Consider the following 19,907-nt stretch of genomic DNA (forward strand, 5'->3'; position numbering starts at 1 on the left):
CCAAGAAAAGCTTTTTTTTTTTTTTTTTTTTGAGATAGAGTCTTGCTCTGTCGCCCAGGCTGGAGTGCAGTGGCACAATCTTGGCTCACTGCAACCTCCGCCTCCCGGGTTCACGCCATTCTCCTGCCTCGTCCACCCAAGTAGCTAGGACTACAGGCACCCGCCACCATGCCCGACTTTTTTTGTATTTTTACAAAATACAGGATTTTGTAAAAATCCTGTATAGAGACAGGATTTCACCGTATTAGCCAGGATGGTCTATGATCTCCTGACCTCGTGATCCGCCCGCCTCGGCCTCCCAAAGTGCTGGGATTACAGGCTTGAGCCACCGTGCCCGGCCAAGATAGGTACTGTTTTACAGACAAGGGATGTCAGGAAGTGGTGGAAATAACCTAACACCCAGACAGACTGATTCAGAGCCGCTTTTTTCTCTCTTCTCTTCTTTTCTTTTTTTTCTTTCCTTTTCTTTCTTTCTCTTTCTTTTTTTTTTTTTTTTTTTTGAGACACGGTCTCTCTCTGTTGCCCAGGCTGGAGTGCAGTGGCATGATCATAGTTCACTGCAACCTTGAACTCCCAGGCTCAAGTGAGCCTCCTACCTCAGCCTCTCGAGTAGCTGGGACCACAGGCCCACACCAACATGCCCAGCTAATTTTTTCATTTTTACTTTTGTAGAGACAAGGGTCTCATCATGTTGCCCAGGCTGGTCTGAAACTCCCAAGTGCAAGCAGTCCTTTAGCCTTGGCCTCCCAAAATGCTGGGATTACAGGTGTGAGCCATGATGCTGTCCCTGAGCCACCTAATTATCCATTCTGTTATACTGACTGCTGCTTATGTGCCTTCACTTCATTTTGAGCAATGTGGGGTCAGAGTCTGTCTAATTTGTCTTAATAGTCTCACCCCATCTCCCTAAGCAACACACATAATTTGGTAGCAAATAATTCCTTGCTGAATTGAACAGAAAGTGTATTTAGTGACTTCTAGGTTTCCTTGCAGATCTGAAATTTTATGATTATAAGATCCGGTGAATTTTGCTGAATATTGACTTGGGTCTTCATCCAAACTTTCTTCATTAAGTCTTCACTCCAGTTGTATTCCTCAATTGTCATTTATCTGTCCTACCCCAAAAATCCTTCAGTGCTACCGAATGTCGCCTTTCAGCAATTACCCAGACTCAGTCTTTCTCTTTTTTTGGGGTGGCGGGGAGGGGACTGAGTTTTGCTCTCATCGCCCAGGCTGGAGCACAGTGGTGCGATCTCAGCTCACTGCCACCTCTGCCTCCCAGGTTCAACAATTCTCCTGCCTCAGCCTCCTGTGTAGCTGAGATTATGGGTGCCCACCACCACGCCTGGCTAATTTTTGTATTTTTAGTAGAGACAGGTTTTCACCATATTGGCCAGATGGTCTTGAACTCCTGATGTACGGTGATCCACCTGCCTTGGCCTCCCAAAGTGCTAAAATTACAGGCGTGAGCCACTGCACCTGCCACTTTCTCACCACTCAGTCTCTTCATTATCTAGAACGTGCCTGTGCTACCTGCCCTAACAGAGTATGGCTGGAGGCTATTTCTCATTTTCTAGTTTATCATATCAATTTTTTTTTTTTTTTTGAGACAGAGTCTCACCCTGTCATCCAGGCTGGAGTCCAGTGCACAATCTTGGCTCACTGCAACCTCCGCCTCCCAGGTTCAAGCGATTTTCAAGCCTCAGGCTCCCGATTAGCTGGGACTACGGGTGTGCGCCACCATGCCCAGCTAATATTTGTATTTTTTGTAGAGAAGGTTTTCACCATGTTGCCCAATGTGACTGACGGTCTGATCTGCCCGCCTTGGCCTCCCAAAGTGCTGGGATTACAGGTGCCAGCCACCGCACCCTGTCAGATTTTATTCTTTTAATGTGTAATGTGTGCTCTTTGCCTGTCCCTTCTCCCCTTTGGTGAACACTTACTCAGATGCCACTAAATCTTTTCTGCAGGGTTGTTAAAAAAAAGCAACAAAAGATAAAAGATGAAATATGAAAGAAGAAAACAAACCAAAACCAACAAATGCTAGTAAGTCAAGGAAATAGTCTCTAATTTATCTAGAACAGAATTAGTAAAACTGCCATCAATGGAACTGGAGAAGTTTTAGTTATAGTAGTTTTATAAATGAGACTAATATAGGGTTTAATGTACAAAGACAGGACTGTTATCTCCTTGAAAGTTAATCTCTTGGATTTGCAGTGGACTAGAAAAAGTAGAGACTAAGTGTTCAACATATTTATTTATTTAGATACAGAGTCTCACTCTGTCGCCCAGGCTGGAGTGCAGAAGCGCTATCATGGCTCACTGCCACCTCCGCCTCGCGGGTTCAAGCAATTCTCCTGCCTCAGGTTCTGGAGTACCCGGGATTATCCACACCCGGACCATGCCCGACAAATTTTTTTTTTTTTTTTTGTAGTTTTAGTAGAGATGGAGTTTCACCAGGTTGGCCAAGCGGGTTTCGAACTCCTGACCTCAGGTAATCCACCTGCCTCTGCCTCCGAAAGTGCTAAGATTACAGGCGTGAGCCTCCGCACCCCACCAGCCAATTTAATTTGTATGCATGATAGAATCCATCCAAATTCGAAGACCCAAAAATAAGAGAATAATTAGTACAAGTCTTTGAGGCTAATTACGTCATTAGTATTAATTTTAATCAATGGTGATTAAACTGAGCCTTCATTCAACTTCTCCAGAACATCAGTCAAGAATGTCAATTTAAAATGTTCTTGGAGGCCGGGCGCATTGGCTCACGCCTGTAATCTGAGCACTTTGGGAGGCCAAGGCAGGTGGATCACCTGAGGTTAGGAGTTTGAGACCAGCCTGGCCAACATGGTGAAACCCCATCTCTATTAAAAATAAAAAAATTAGCCAGGCATGGTGGTGGGCGCCTGTAGTCCCAGCTACTCGGGAGGCTGAGGAAGGAGAATTGCTTGAACCTGGGAGGCAGAGTTTGCAGTGAGCCAAGATTGAGACACTGCACTCCTGCCTGGGCTACAAGAGTGCAACTGTCTCAAGCAAACAAATAAATAAATAAATAAAGTTATTGGGCAGGCACAGTGGCATTCGCCTGTAGTCTCAGCTACTTGAGAGGGTGAAGCAAGAGGATTGCTTGAAGCTGGGAGTTTGAGCCCAGCCGAAGCAAACTATCCAGACTCATCTCTTAAAAAAAATATTTCTCTGCCGGGTGCGGTGGTTCATGCCTGTAATCCCAGCACTTTGGGAAGCCAAGGTGGGTGGATCATTTGAAGTCAGGTGTTCCAGACCAGACTGGTCAACATGGGGAAACCCTGTCTCTGCTAAAAATGCAAAAATTAGCCAGGCGTGGTGGTGCACGCCTGTAATCCCAGCTACTCGGGAGGCTGAGGCAGGAGAATCACATGAACTGGGGAGACGGAGGTTGCAGTCAGCTGAGATGCACCACTGCACTCCAGCCCGGGTGACAGAGCGAGGCTCCATCTCAAAAAAAAAAAAAAAAAAAATCATCTATCTATCCACCTACCTACCTACCTACCTGGATTATAATTCATTAAGTTCTCTGTGCCCTGTAGTTGTAGATTAAGGGAATGCGATTGGATTAGTGTGGAGAGGCGTTTTATGGAGCCAAGCAGCAGTTTTTAAGCTTTTGTACTTTTGCTTCATGTCACAAGGACAGATGCCCCACAAAGGCTGAGATGTTTGTGGTCCTGGATCTTAGAACAGTGCCTGGCACACAATAGGCGTAAGGTTGCCAGGAAATGGAAATACAGATACTCAATTCAATTTGATCTTCAGATAATCAACAAATACTTTTTTAGTATAAATATGTCCCATTCTGTATTTGGGACATACATATTACACTGTTGTTTATCTGAAATTCAAATTTAAGTGGGTGTCCTGTACTTTATCTGGCAACCCTACTAAAGGAGCTCAATTAAGTATTTGCTAACTTAATAGACTGAAGGTCTCGTTTCACCTGTAAAATGGGGCTCGTACCTGTCCCTGCCTCCATAAGGTTGATGGGCACAGTAGATGGCATTCAGTGAGCCCTCAATTTATATGACTGCCTGGGACCATCCGGTGAGCAGAAAGCCCTTCCACTTTCAAATACAGAGACGATAAAAAGGCCTCTTCGAGGCCAGAGGTGCCCAGGCCAGGCCTAGGTGGCCCGCACCTGCGAGCCTGGCCAGCCTCTTCCGGGTCAGGTGACCGCGCGCGGTCACGTGACCCGGTCCGAGTGCGGGCGGTGGAAGGCGGAAGTAGGAGAGGAGTTCGGCGCCGCTTCTGTGGCCACGGCAGGTAGCGAGCGCTGGCGCGGGGGGCGCGGCGGGCTGGCTGCCTGCGCGGGGCGGGCCGGGGGCGGCGGGCGGCGCGGGGTGGGCCGGGGGCGGCGCGGCCCGGGCGCCGGGGGGCGGCGGCTTCCTGTGGGAGGGGCCTGGCGCGGCGGTTCCGGCCTCCGAGGAGGGGTGTCCCGGCTCCCGCCCGAGCTGGGTGGGCGCGCCGCGGCCCGCGCGGGGGCTGCTCCGAAATGGGCGCCCCGGCCGCCAAGGGTGCAGCTGGAGCGAGTCCTCCCGGAAGGGGAGAGGAGCTTAGGTGCCCAGGCATGGAGAGGAGCGATCTTTGTGGAGGGATCGGGACCAGGGGAAGGGGCGACTTGGAACTGAGCTGGAAGGGGGTGCCTGAAAATGGGTTTATGGCTTGGAGCCAGAGGGAAGAAGATGCTGCCTGGACCTCCTCTGAGAGTCTCTCCCTTCCTCCCTCTTTGGAAATGATTGCTACCCGAGACTTTGATGACGGTCCCATTCAGTTTTTAAACTTCAGGAGGGATCACATAATCTTGATCGTCTTGCTTCCCTCGCGCCCACTTAGTCCTGCGTGGGTAGGGTTCCCACTTCTTGGGAGCCTAGCCCTTCAGCTCATTTTTCTTTGAGATTTTCCCTGAACGGGCCATCATCGAGGCTTTAAAAAACAAAAAAAGAAAATAAATTAAAAAAATAAGTGTGGGCACTTTGCTCTGCCCATAAAATGGCTTTTAGCTTACACTGTTGACCTAGCCGAGCGTTACCTCAGCAACATAGTGACTGCTGAAATCTTGGACAGAGAAGTGTCTACCTAGACTGCTTTATGACTTTTCTCTTTCTTCCGTTTAAATTATTCAGTTTCCCTTAGCTTATCTTGTGACTTCTTATCTTGACGAACTGTTACTGGGTAGGGTGACTGAGATGTCTGTGTTATGTTCCTTAGAACTGTGACCTGGATCATGATTTTGAGATTGAATACTTGTGTTAAAGCCTGTTCATCCTCCTGTTTCTCACGTTTACTAAAATTTGCAGAAGCGAAAGGAGTTTCATGAGTGCGGTGTAACTGGAACGAATGTTCAAACTGGACATTCACAGCAGCCAGCGTCGTTTTGGGTTACAAGTAGGAAAAAGTACTTTCCTAATGTATTATGAGTTCAAGTTTTTGGAGTTATTTGACAAACATTTAAAAATTAGTTTTTGTAGCAGCACCTATGAGTGAGGTTGGGAAGGTGTATTCTCATTTCACAGGGAACAAACAGACTTAAGAGAGACGACTTGATTTTTTAAAACAATTTATTGCTCTTTCTTGTTTGCTGGCCTCTTTTCTTCCTGCTAGACTGCAAATCCTTCAAGGGCAGGTTTCGTATTTTATTTGGCTACTAGCCCAGTGCCTGGCATGTTGTGGGCACTTGATAAATATTTGGTGAATAAATGCATTTCTAAAACTCACACCGGTGTAAGTGGTGACAAGGGATTTGAACCCAAGTCTTCTACTCTTTTTCTTGTCAGAGAAGCTTGTGATTATTTGTGTCATTGGTCCATATGAAAATAGGCTCGACAGAAAGGCTTGGATTGGCTTCTCAGTCTCTTTCACTTCATGATTACTTTCCCATTTACAAAGAGTGTATACCAACATCTCACTTAACCTTCCCTTTGAAATTGGGATGGTCAGTATTGTCCCTATATCACATGAAGAGACTGAGGCTTAATGAAGTCCTTACTTTAGATTCCAGAGCTAGTAAATGAGTAGGGACTCAAGCCCAGGCCCTTAATCCTTAGATCCATTGTTTTTCATTTATTGACACAATAGAAAATTTTATTTTTATTTTATTTTGAGACAGGATCTCACTCTGTTGCCCAGGCTGGAGTGCAGTGGCATGATCACGGCTCACTGTAACCTTGACCTACCCGGGCTCAGGTGATCCTCCCATGTCTGCCTCCCAAACAGCTGGGACTACAGGTGGGTGCCACTTTGCCTGGCTAATTTTTGTAGAGACGGGTTTTGCTGTTACCCAGGCTGTTTTCAAACTCTTGGGCTCAAGCGATCCTCCCACCTCGGCCTCTCAAAGTGTTGCAATTACAGGCATAAGCCACCATGCCCAACTGAAAGTTTTATTTTTACATAATTTTTCAGGAATAAAAACTGTGACATTTTAAGGAAAAAGATCACACAGAAAAAGTTGTGAATGTAGAATGTGAGTAAATGAAGTTTAGAAAACGCTGTACTCTACCGTAGCTTCCTCTTCCTGGGAAAACATTCTTTCATTCAATGGATATTTATAAGTACCCATTCTGTCTTTGCCAGGCATTGTTGGAGAGTCTGGTATGGTGTACACTAGCCACATGGGGCTGTTGAGCACTGGAGCTATGTATGCTGTGAGCATAAAATACTTTCTGGGTTTTGAAGACTTAGCATGAAGTTAAAATGTCTCATTGATACTTTTTATGTTATAGTAAACGATCATATAATATAATGTATAAACATGTATGATAACATTTTGGATTTATTAGGTTAAATACAACATAATTATGAATAGTTGGTTGGACATGGTGGCTCATGCCTGTAATTCCAGCACTTTGGGAGGCCAAGGTGGATAGATTGCTTGAGCCCAGGAATTTGGGACCAGCCTGGGCAACATGGTGAAACTCTGACTCTACAAAAAATACAAAAATTAGCCAGGTGCAGTGGCGCCCACCTGGCTGGCTACTCAGGAGGCTGAGGTGGGAGGATCACCCAAGCCTGGGGAGGTGGAGGCTGCAGTGAGTTGTGATCATGCCACTCACTGCACTCTAGCCTAGGTGACAGAGTGAGACCCTGTCTCAAAAAAAAGAAAAAGAAAAAGAAAAAAAGTTTCACCTTTTTGTCTTTTTTTCCCCACTTAACCTTGACTTGAAACCCAGCACTTTTTTCTTTTTAAAATGTATTTCCTAGAAAAATAAAAAATTATAAATGTGGCTTGCACTTGTGGCTCCCATCTTATTTCTATTGGACAAACCTGTTCTGAATGCCAGGAATATAGCAGTACAAGAAAGGTAAGGATCCCCACCCTTGTGGATCTTCAATTTTATTAGAGAAGGGCACATTGATAACTAAGTATAATATGTATTACGTTGTAATAAAGCAAGGAAGAGGGATGTAGGTTGCAGTTTAAATAGGATCCTGGCCAGGTGCGGTGGCTCACGCCTGTAATTCCAGCACTTTTGGAGGCTGAGACGGGCGGATCACTTGAGGTCAGGATTTCAAGACCAGCCTGACCAACATGGTGAAACCCCATCTCTACCCAAAATACAAAAATTAGCTGGGCTTGGTGGCACATGCGTCTAATTCCAGCTACTCGGGAGGCTGAGGCGCGAGAATTGCTCGAGCTCGGGAGATGGAGGTTGCAGTGAACCAAGATCGCACCACTGCACTCCAGCCTAAGTGACAAAGCGAGACTCTGTCTTGCTTTTGGAGAGGTGGGGAGTTGGGGGGGGCGGGTCTTACTTTTACCCAGGCTGGTCTTGAACACTTGGCCTCAAGCCATCCTCCTGCCTCGGCCTCCCAAACTGCTGAGATTACAGGCATGAACCATTGCACCTGGCTCAGTCTCTTAACTCTAAATACTATCCACATGCTAACAGCTTCCATATGTGTATGTCTAGCCTAGGCCTGTCTCCAGACTTCTAGATCTAATTGCCCACAATATCTTCACGTGGATTCCTATCAGGCATTTTATAATCAACATCAACAAAATTGAGCCCCACCCCTGCCCCTCAGACAGCCTTCCCCATCTCAGTTAATAACAACTCCATTCCTCCAGTTGTTCAAGCCAAAGACCTTGGAGTCACCCTTGACTCGTCTCTTCCTCTCACACCCCACATCCAACTCAGCTCGTCCACAAAGCCTACTGGCTGTACTTCAGAGTACACCCTGGATGCATCTTTCCCCTGGATGATGGCAACAGCCTCCTAACTTGTCTCCCTCTTCCACCCTGGCTGGCCTTCACTTTCTCCACACAGGACCCAGGGCAAGTCTGTTAAAAGGCAGGGTGGATCCTGTCCACCCCACTGCCCAGCTCAAACCCTCCAATTGTCCCAGCTTAACCGGAGTGAAAACCAATACCCTACAATGGCCTGCAAGCCTTCCACGACCTGATTTCTCCTCCCACACCTGCCACCACCTGACCTCCTCTCTCCACTCCTGCTTACTCAGTCCTCTCCAGCCACACTGGCCTCCTGACGGGCCCCAAAACCTGCCAGTGGTACTCCTTCTTTGGGGCTTTTGAACTCTGCCTGGACCCCTTCGCCCCTATTCAGCCACACGGCCCCTTCCTTCTCTTACCTCCTCAGATCTTTACTGAGCCATCACCTTCAGAGAGAGGCTTTTCTAGGGATCCTGTATTTTATTTTATTATTTTTGGAGTCTTGTTCTGTTGCCCAGGCTGGAGTGCAGTGGTACGATCTTGGCTCACTGCAACCTTCGCCTCCCAGGTTCAAGTGACTCTCCTGCCTCAGCCTCCCGAGTAACTGGGATTACAGGCATCTGCCACTATGTCCAACTAATTTTTGTGTTTTTAGTAGAGATGGGGTTTCACCAGGTTGGCCAGGCTAGCCTCAAAATCCTGACCTCAAGTGATCTGCCTGCCTCAGCCTCCCAAAGTGCTGGAATAGGGTTTTTTTGTTTTTTTTTTTTAATTTTTTTGAAAACCACAAGCTAATGGGTTTCTTTTTTCTTAACGAGGCTACTCTTCCAACTGTGCATCTTTATAGCACCCCTGAAATCAATTTGAGTGCCAATTTCTGGAATTAGTCTGGCTTCCTGGGTTGGCATCCAGTTTAGGCCTCCAGGATGGATGGATAATAGGCTTTTTATGTTTAAAATATGTATTGGTTTTTTCAAACATGTATTGAATGCATGTTGTTTGTCAGACATCCCACCATTTTATACATTTAACCTTGTTGAGGTAAAGTGACCCTCACAAGGTCAGATAGCTAAGAAATGAAAGAGATGGCCATTTGAATCTTGGTCTTCAGAGGCCAGATCTGGTCCTTCTACCACTTACCATTAGTGAGATGGGTGGAGTGGCTGTATAAACATAAACTCCCTTTGGAATCAAATCAGTGAGTTGCTTTTGAGCGACTTTGAGTCCCTTAGGACTATTATGTGTCACAGGCAGAAAGGGAATTTACCAGGTAAAGAAAGGCAGATTTATTAAAGTGAAAACACGTTGCAAGAAAGCAATGGGCAGTACAGCAGAGAAGGGGCTGTCTGCAAAGAGGCAGGAGATGGAGGGAAGTTTTACAGGGTCATGCTGGAGGGGGCTATGTGGGGATCGATGCGTCTGAGGGCTGTTTGTGATTAATCATTTCTCAGAACAACTGTCCGTGGTTTTCTCCTACCTGAGGCCCCTTCCTCTTTGTTGCTTACTTATCTTATTAGGACACCATATTATGGACTCTGAAATTTCTTTTCTTTCTTCGTTATTTGTTTTGCTTTTGAGACAAGGTCTCATTCTGTCACCCAGGCTGAAGTACAGTGGCATGATTATGGCTCACTGCAGCTGCAACCTTTTGAGCTCAAATGATCCTCCCATCTTAGCCTTCCAAGTAGCTGAGACTGTAGGCATGTGCCACCACGCCTAGCTAATTTTTAACTTTTTTGTAGAGATGGGGTCCCACTATGTTACTCAGACTGGTCTTGAACTCCTGGGCTCAAGTGATCCTCCTGCCTCAGCCTCCCAAAGTGTTTGGGATTACAGGTGTGAGCCACCACACCTGGCTAGGGCTCTGGAATTTCTGAGAGATGGGAACAAAAGGGAAGATGTTTCCCCTGGATGATGGGACAGGTTAGATTCTAACCAAAATCTTTTTAGAAGGTTGCAGTTCCCTGTTTTTCACCCCACCACAGTTTATAGCAAAAATTCAGTGATTTAAATCATTACTACTAATAATAACTATTAGGAAAATACCAGCCAGGCATGGTGGCTCACACCTATAATCCCAGCACTTTAGGAGGCCGAGGTGGGTAGATCACCTGAAGTCAGGAGTTTAAGACCAGCCTGGCCAACATGGTGAAACCCTGTCTCTACTAAAAATATAAAAAATTAGCTAGGCGTGGTGGCAGACACCTGTAATCCCAGCTACTTGGGAGCCTGAGGCAGGAGAATCGCTTGAACCCAGGAGACGGAGGTTGCAGTGAGCCGAGATTGCGTCACTGCCCTCCAGCCTGGGCAACAAGAGTAAAACTCCATCTCAAAAATAATTAAATAAATAAAAAATAACAAGTACCAAGACATGGCAGTCCTGACCTAGGGCCCGTCCTCTTCCTCAAGTCACTCATGCCTTTGCTTCTTGTTTTGTCTTCAGATCTGCTTTCCAGTAGGCCTCTTTTATTCTTAGCCTGTAATTCCACGGGGCTTCCAATAGTGTACCTCCCTGCTCCCTCCCGTTTTCTTTGTTTTCCGTGCTTAGTCTTTGTAAGGATGTCATTTGGCAAAGTTGATTCTGTTTGATTGTTTTTCAATATGGGCCTTTGGAGAATGGAAGGTAGTAACTCAATGCTGGACAGAGGAAGGAGGCCAAGAAAGAAGCATTAGTGTTGGAGCAGCATGAGCCTGTGAAGAAAAGGAGAATCTTTTGGACAGAGCTTTTCCTTGCGTATCTTTCAAGAAATGAGTGCAGGCTGGGCACAGTGGCTCACGCCTGTAATCCCAGCACTTTGGGAGGCCGAGGCGGGTGGATCATGAGGTCAGGAGATTGAGACCATCCTGGCTAACACGGTAAAACCCATCTCTCCTAAAAATACAAAAAACTAGCTGGGCATGGTGGCAGGCACTTGTAATCCCAGCTACTCGGAAGGCTGAGGCAAGAGAATTGCTTGAACCCGGGAGGTGGAGGTTTGCAGTGAGCCAAGATTGCACCACTGCACTCCAGCCTGGGTGACAGAGCAAGACTCCATCTCAAAAAAAAAAAAAAAAAAAAAAAAAGAAGTGGGTGCAAGGTTGATCTCTAGTTAGAAATAAGCTCTGCCTGTTTCTACAGCTGGTTAATTAGAAATAAAATCTTTGTGAACCCATGGATTATATTGAAAAAAAATTTTTAAAACAAGAAATAAAATCTTGATACTGGTGAGTAATTTCTGCTTTTCCCTGGCTCCTTCTACACAGGTCTTTTCATCTCAAGATCAGTGTTCACTGGTTTCTCGACTCAAAGCTGAGTCAAGAATTTTAGGAATTGAGGTGCTTGTAATGCCAGAGCCAAGAATTTTGGTATCGAGAAGTGGTTTCATTTGTAGTTGATATTTGAAGAGCTCTTACTGTGTGTCCTCTGCTTTACCTGAATTCATGTAGTCAGTACAATAATCTTATAAAGTAAGTACTATTATTGGGTTCATTTCACAGATGAGAAAACTGAGATTTAGAGAGGGTAGGTATGATTTTGTGAAATACATATTTAGTCTTCCTCCCATCTCCTGCCCTATAACTCCTAAAATCATTGAAATCTCCCAAGTGATCAGTGTCTTTTTTTTTTTTTTTTGAGATAGAATCTCGCTGTGTCACCCAGGCTAGAGTGCAGTGGCATAATCTCAGCTCGCTGCAGCCTCTAGGCGATTCCCGTGCCTCAGCCTCCCAAGTAGCTGGGGCTACAGGCACATGCCACCATACCCAGCTAATTTTTGTATTTTTAGTAGAGATGGGATTTCGCCATGTTGGCCAGGGTGGTCTCGAACTCCTGAGCTCAGGTGATCTGTCTGCCTTGGCCTCCCAAAGGGCTGAGATTACAGGTGTGAGCCACCACACCTGGTCAGTGTCTTTTTGTGTGCTAATAATTGACCTTTGGTTGGGGACTCCTGGATAGTCTCAGGATTTGGGGGCCAGTGGCCAGGGAAACTAGCCTTGTGGTTAGAGGGTTGGCGCTTTTAGTCCCACACCCAGCCTCTGGGACAGGGAGAGGGACTGAAGGTTGACTTGATCTGCAGTGGCAGTGACTTAATTGATCATGCCTGCATAATGAAGTGTCCATAAAAACCCTGAAGGACTGGGTTTGGGGAGCTTCTGGATGGCTGAACACGTGGAGGTTCTTGGAGGATGGCACCCTCAGGGAGGGCTTGGAGGCTCTGCGCCCCTTCTCACATGCCTCGCCCTAGCGTCTCTTCATTTGTATCCTTCATAATATCCTTTATAATAAATCAGTAAATGCAAATAAAGTGTTTCCTTGAGTCCTGTGAGTTGCTCTAGCAAATTTATGAATCCTAAGAACCTCGATTTACAGCCAGTCGGTCAGAAGCACGGGTAAAACAACCTGGAGCTTGCAATTGACGTCTCAAGTCAGGGGCAGTCTTGGGGAACTAAACCTGTGGGATCTGATGCTACTTCCAGGTGGATAGTGTAGGAACTGAATTAGAGGACACCCAGCTGGTGTCTGCCAGCTGCAGAATTGATTGCTTGCTTGGTGTATGGGGCTCCCACACATCTGGTGTCAGAAGTATTCTGTGGGGCTGGGCGCGGTGACTCACACCTGTAATCTCAGCACTTTGGGAGGCAGAGGTAGGAGGATCACTTGAGCCCAGGAGTTTGACATCAACCTGGGCAGTATAGTGAAATCCTGTCTCTATTAAAAAAAAAAAAAAGGTAGTATTGTGTGTTGTGAGAGTATAGCAGCTGAAGAAAGTGAGTTTGCTTTTTCCTCTCCATCCTTTCAGTAAGTAACTTGCTCTGGATCACTCAAAGGCAAATGAGGGGTTCAGCTTATTAGCCTCCAGAAGATTGACAAGTCTGAAAGGTTGTTGCTGAGGTAGGGTGTTAAAAGTGATCAGGTGCTTCAGGTATTGCAGGAGCTGCCACTTACTCAATCTGATGTGTGGTTGTTTTCTCCTGTCAAAAGTTCTTTAATAATTATTATTTTTCTTTTTGAGATGAAATCTCTCTGTGTCTCCCAGGCTGGAGTGCAGTGTGCTATCTCGGCTCACTGCAACGTCCACCTCCCAGGTTCAAGTGATTCTCTTGCCTCAGCTCCTGAGTAGCTGGGATTACAGGTGCCTGCCACCATGTCCGGCTAATTTTTATATTTTTAGTAGAGACGGGGTTTCACCATGCTGGCCAGGCTGGTCTCGAAATCCTGACCTCAAGTGATCCACCCGCCTGGGCCTCCTAAAGTGCTGGGATTATAGGCATGAGCCACTGAGCCTGAAGGACTGTAGCTTTGTAGTAAGTTTTAAAATTGGAAAGTGTTAGTCATCCAACTTTGTTCTTTTTCAAGATTGTTTTGGCAATTTTTGGTTCCTTGCATTTCCTTACTTTAGGGTCAGCTTGTCAATTGTTGAAAAACAATTCTCTTTTTCTCTCTGTTTGTTTTTATATCTGGCTTTTTGGCCAAGGACTTCCTCAATGGTTGTTGGCATTTAGGTGTGAAGTACCCACGTATGCTAGGACCCAAGTGCGGGAAAGTGAGTTGGGTGGGGGAAATTGACCTTTTGAGTTTATAATGTAGACTTTCACTGTCTCGCTGGGTCAATATGGTGCCTTATCGCTGTTGTCAACTGTGCCTGAAGTCTTGAGTTTGGTTTCACCTATTGAGAAACTAAAAATCTTTTGTCTTTTTTTTTTTTTTTTTTTGAGACGGAGTCTTGCTCTTGTTGCCCAGGCTGGAGTGTAATGGTGTGATCTTAGCTCACCACAACCTATTTCCCGGGTTCAAGCTATTCTCCTGCCTTAGCCTATCTCAAGTAGCTGGGATTACAGGTGTGCACCACCACGCCTGGCTAATTTTGTATTTTTAGTAAAGACAGGGTTTCATCATGTTGGTCAGGCTGGTCTCAAACTCCCGAACTTGGGTGATCCACCTGCCTCGGCCTCCCAAAGTGCTGGACTAGAAGTCTGTGCTTGGGATTAGGAAGGGGCAACTGCTTGGTTGAACTGGGTGGGGAGGGGACTCTGAGACTCTAATCGTTCCCAAGATAGGCTTTTGCCAGTCCTCCTGTTTTTAGCCCCACTTCTGCCCTTACTTTCGGAGGTACCTGGTAGTACTGATGCAGGGCACGTGAGCCCCAAAACTGGGGGTTAGTCTGGGTAGGTTCTTGGCTTTGCCCTGGAAACAATTCAAGGGCAAGCTGGTAGTAGAAGAAAACAACTTTATTGAGGCAGCAGAGTTATAGCTCCGTGACTGCTCCTGCAGAGCAGGGCTACGCTATAGGCAGTGTGTCCCAAGTAGCAGCTCAGGGGCAGTTTTGCTGTCATATTTATACCCAGTTTTAATTATATGCAAATTAACGAGTGGGCTATTAGACATTTCTAGAAAAGTGGTGGTAACTTCTGGGGCATTACCATGGCGTTGGCACACTGTCGTGGCACTGGTGGGTGTGTCTTGTGGGGAGGTGCTTTTGGTGCCTCTTCCCTGTTTCAGCCAGTCTTCAGTGTGGTCCTGAGTCGAGTCCTCCCTCCTGCCTCACCACCAGTGATTGACCCTTTCTGGAATTCTTCATTGCCAGTCCGCTTGCCTTCTGTTGACCTCTCTCGTGGGCAGCTAAGTTTCAGTTTCGACACACTGGAACCATTTTCCAAATTTTTGCTGCTATTTCCGTTGTGTTTTTTTCCCTCTTTCTGTGGGTTTTCACCTTTTTGTATTGCTTTCCTGTCATTTTGATGGAGTTTGAGAAGGGAACAGAGATAAATGTATGTGTAGTCTGCTGTGTGTGTTGAGAGCTCCTGGAAGGCTAAGGGAAGAACTGGCCTCTAGGAAGACGCTAGTGTCGCTACTACTTTGTTTCCTTAGCAACAGTCCTGACGGGGAGCTCCTTCATTGTATTCTGTTCGATACACATTGCTCCTTTTTTTTTTTTTTTTTTTTTGAGATGAGTCTCACGCTGTCGCTCAGGCTGGAGTGCAATGGCACGATCTTGGCTCACTGCAACCTTTGCCTCCCAGGTTCAAGTGATTCTCCTGCCTCAGCCTCCCGTGTAGCTGGGATTACAGGCATGCACCACCACGCCCGGATAATTTTTTTATTTTTAGTAGAGATTGGGTTTCACTATGTTGGCCAGGCTGATCTTGAACTCTTGACCTCATGTGGTCCACCCACCTCGGCCTCCCAAAATGCTAGGATTACAGGCATGAGCCACCACGCCCAGCCTCATTTTTTTTTTTTTTCTTTTGAAACAGGGTCTTCCTCTGTTGCTCAAGCTGGAGTGCAGTGGAGTGATTACGGCTCACTGCAGCCTCAACCTCCTGGGTTCCGGTGATTTCCCACCCCAGCCTCCTGAGTAGCTGGGACCACAGGCATGCACCACCATGTCTGACTAATTTTTTGTAGAAATGGGGTTTCTCCATGTTGCCTAGACTGGTCTCGAATTCCTGAGCTCAAGCAGTCTGCCCACATCAGCCTCCCAAAGTGCTTGGATTACAGGCATGAGCCACTACACCCAGCTGCCCCAGTTTTTCATTTGCATAAATTTCTATGCAAATTTTTTGCATTTTTTTAGTTCAGCCAAATTAGCTGAGGTCTAAAGTACTCCTTTTAGTGCAGTCACATTAGTTGAGGTTTCAACAAATTAGTTAACACTAAACCAGTGGTCCTCAACCCAGCTTCATATTAGGATCACTTGGGGAATTTTTAAATAACACAGCTGTCCCTGGCCCACCCCAGACCAATTAAATGGGAATCTCTGAGGGTAGGGTTTGGTGGTCAGTGTTGTTTTTTTTTTAATGCTCCCCAGATAATTCAGTGTCTAGAAAGGATGGAGAACCACTGCTCCAAGGCATTTGATCCTTCATTAAGGATAATTTAACCTAACTCTACACATTCAATTACATTTGTTATCTTATTGTTATTCTTCCCGTCTTATGTTTCCCAACATTGGCTCCTTTCCTTCCTTGTATCCCCAGATATGCTGTCATCTCAACAGCATTTTTTTTTGAGACAAGGTCTTGCTCTGTCACCTATGCTGGAGTGCAGTGGCGTGATCATAGCTCACTGCATCCTCGACCTCCCAGGCTCAAGCGATCCTCCCACCTCAGCCTCCCGAGTAACTGTGACTACAGGCATGTGCCACCATGGCTAATTTTTGTGGTTTTTGTTGAGACGAGGTTTTGCCGTATTGTTCAGGCTGGTCTCGAACTCCTGGACTCAAGTGATCCACCTGACTTGGCCTCCTAAGGTGCTGGGATTACATGCATGAGCCACCACTGCTGGCCATCATACCCTTTTATCTATCTGAATGTTTTGCAGATACTCTCAGTTTCTTTCTTCAGCTTCTTCAGATCTTTGCTCAAATGTCACCTTCTCAGTGAGACCTTCCTGTTTGTGCCTTTTTAATTTCTATTTTGGCCAGGTGCTGTGGCTTACGTTTATAATCCCATCACTTTGGGAGGCCAAGGCAGGAGGATCGCTTGAGCCTAGGATTTCAAGACCAGTCTGGCCAACTTGGTAAAATCCTATCTCTACTAAAAATACCAAAATTAGCTGGGCATGGAGGCATGTGCCTGTAACCCTAGCTACTCAGGAGGCTGAAGCATGAGAATCACTTGAATCTGGGAGGTGGAGGTTGCAGTGAGCTGAGATCACGCCACAGCACTCCAGCCTGGGTGACAGAGCAAGAGTCTGTCTCAAAAAAAAAAAAAAAGAAAAAAAAAGTGAAAAGCATGCAAATTTATATAATATAAATTAACATGACTAAGACCTGGAGAAACAGATAATGTGTATTTATGTTTAGGTTTGATGAAGAGTGGACAATCGTGGAGAAATATGATTGGACAAAAGGGGTATGATTGACTGGTAATACACTGGGGGAAATTTACCAAGTCCTATTTGTTCAAATTCTTCTCTGTGTCCTTTTGTCTTCAGAGAAGGATATTCCTTTCCTTGGGGTATAAGGAGGGCATCTCTCAAAGGAGGGTCATATGACCTGTTTCAGGGAAGATCAGAAAATCTTTCATAGGCTTTATGACCTGCTTTATGGGAGAAGGGTGAGAGGAAGCTGAGAGTGACTTCCTGCTTTTCCTGCTTTCTTAAATGCCAAGGTGTCATGTTTTGGGGTAAGGTATCTTAAACCCCATTAGCCATGTCCTGTCTACTGATGAGCCCATCAAGGCATTCTTCACTTTTATTACAGTGTTTATGATTTCTAGCATTTTCTGTTGACTCTTACAGTTTCTCTATCTCTCCTTACATTGCCCATCTATTCTCGTGTGATGTCTGCTGTTTCCATTAGATCCCTGAACCTAGTAATCATAGTTATTTTGCATTACCTGTTTGATTATTGTAAAATGTGTCCTATCTGAGTTGGGTTCTGATGCTTGCTTTATTTCTTTTTCACACTGTTTCTTCTTGCCTTTTAGTGTGTTTTGTAATTTTTCATTGAGAGCTAGACATTGACCTTCTTCCTGCTGATCAGCTCCTCTTCCTTACCCCTCCCTAGTTCTTGTTTAAAAAAGAAAGCTGGACATGATGTATTAGGTAATAGGAAATGAGGTAAATAGGCCATTAGTATTGTTAGTATGGCGTTTCATGTTAATCTGGCTAAGAGTTGGTCTGTGTTTAATGATTGCTGTAACTGTAGGTATCTGAGGCTTCAAATTCCTCTAGTGTCCTTGTTTCTGTCTCCCCTGTGATCTTTGGTTTTCCCTAAAAACTCCTTCTTAAATAGCGTGTATGCCTTTCAGCCCTAATTCCCTGTTATTGTACTGGAGCCCTGTTGGTGTGACAGCAAAGTATGGGGGAGGGGAAGCATTCTATAGCCTCATGGTCAAATCCTAGTCTTTTAGTGGGCCTGTGTCCCAGGCTATGACTGTCACTTGTATTTAACTGTTTTTCTCCCCTTAGATGAAACAGAAAGGCTAAAGAGGGCTGGAGTCAGGGGAATTCTCTTCCACCAGGTAGGATAAGGCTCTGGTAAAGTCTTTTTCCCTGGAGAGTAGGCCATTGCACTGGGCATACTTCACTATGGTTACTTCCCACAACTAGAGCTAGGAGGGGATCTTTCTTGACTCTTTACCAGGAGAATCTTGTAAAGAAGGATTTTTCTTTCTGTTTTATTCACCAGTATATCACTAGCACCAAAACCAGTGCAGAGTACATAATAGATGCTCAATAAATATTTGTCAAATGAATGAATCCCTTTTATCTAAGCTCTAGAGATTGTTTTACCTAGATGTGGGAAATTTCTTATCTTATAATAGGCCGGGTGCGGTGGCTCACGCCTGTAATCCCCAGCACTTTGGGAGGCTGAGGCAGGCGGATCAACTGAAGTCAGGAGTTCGAGACCAGCCTCAACATAGAGAAACCCCGTCTCTACTAAAAATACAAAAAATTAGCCAGGCGTGGTGGTGCATGCCTGTAATCCCAGCTACTCTGGAGGCTGAGGCAGGAGAATTGCTTGAACCTGGGAGGTGGAGGTTGTGGTGAGCTGAGATCGTGCCATTGCACTCCAGCCTGGGCAACAAGAGCAAAATTCCGTCTCAAAAAAAAAAAAATAATAAAATAATGATAATAAACTGATGACATTTCTCTGAATAAAGTTAGTCCCCAGTGTAGTATTTGCTTGTTGGGTTCTGTAGTGTTTGTTTAATCTAAAACCCTACCTTAGATAGGATTGTTGTAGACCAGTAGTCTCAAGCTTTTTTGACTGCAACCTTTAGTAAGACATACATTTTATATCTTAAAACAGTATATGTGTGTGTGTGTATATATATATGTATATATATTTCTCTTAAAACAGTATATGGATTTATATATACACATATGTGTATATACAATATACACATATGTGTATATACAATATACACATATGTGTATATCATATATGCACATATTTTATATATACATGTGTATTTATTTGGTAAAACTTTTTGTGAAATAATACTTTCCTTAATGTGTGATGTACTTTTATATTTTCTTTTTTTTTGAAACAGAGTCTTACTCTGTCACCTAGGCTGGAGTGCAGTGGTGCGGTCTTGGCTCATTGCAACCTCTGCCTCCTGGGTTCAAGCAATTCTCCTGCCTCAGCCTCCTTAGTAACTGGGATTACAGGCACCTGCCACCATGACCAGCTAATTTTTGTGTTTTTAGTAGAGATGGGGTTTCACCCTGTTGGCCAGGCTGGTCTCGAACTCCTGATCTCAAGCAATTCACCCGCCTCAGCCTCCCGAAGTGTTGGGATTACAGGCGTGAGCCACCGCGCTCGGCCTATATTTTCTTTTAAAAAAATCTTTTTATTTATTATACTTTGGTATACAACTTTTATAGTTTCTACCCTATTAGTTTGTATTTTATTTTTAAAATGCTTGTCAAGATTTATGTAGAGGATAAGTTCAGAGGAAATATGTTGTTTGTATTTATATTATATATAAATATGTTATTTATATTTTTGAGACCAAGTGTGGTGGCGCATGCTTGTAATCCCATCACTTTGGGAGGCTGAGGTGGGAGGATCGCCTGAGCTCGAGAGTTCCAGATCAGCCTGAACAACATAGGGACTTCATTCATCTGTACAAAAAATTTAAAAAATTAGGTGAGTCTGGTGGCTGGTGCCTATAGTCCCAGCCTTTTAGAAGGCTGAGGTGAGAGGATTGCTTGAGCCCAGGAGGTTGAGGCTGCAGTGAGCCATGATTGTGCCACTGCACTCCAGCTTGGGGTGACAGA

At 45.2% G+C, this 19,907-nt stretch overlaps 1 protein-coding gene across 4 annotated transcripts in view; it reads left to right on the forward strand.

The window, feature by feature from the left end:
- The first annotated feature begins 4,214 nt into the window (after positions 1 to 4,214).
- WWP2 (WW domain containing E3 ubiquitin protein ligase 2) overlaps positions 4,215 to 19,907 on the forward strand; it is a 178,285-nt gene continuing 162,592 nt past the window's right edge. Inside the window, exons 1-2 of one of the 4 annotated variants that reach the window (XM_063717117.1) lie at positions 4,226 to 4,293; positions 18,090 to 18,142. The gene's annotated coding sequence lies outside the window, so the exon portion shown is untranslated. 4 annotated transcript variants of the gene reach the window in all.

This window comes from Pongo abelii, chromosome 18, assembly GCF_028885655.2.
Source record: "Pongo abelii isolate AG06213 chromosome 18, NHGRI_mPonAbe1-v2.0_pri, whole genome shotgun sequence".
Taxonomy (NCBI): domain Eukaryota; kingdom Metazoa; phylum Chordata; class Mammalia; order Primates; family Hominidae; genus Pongo; species Pongo abelii.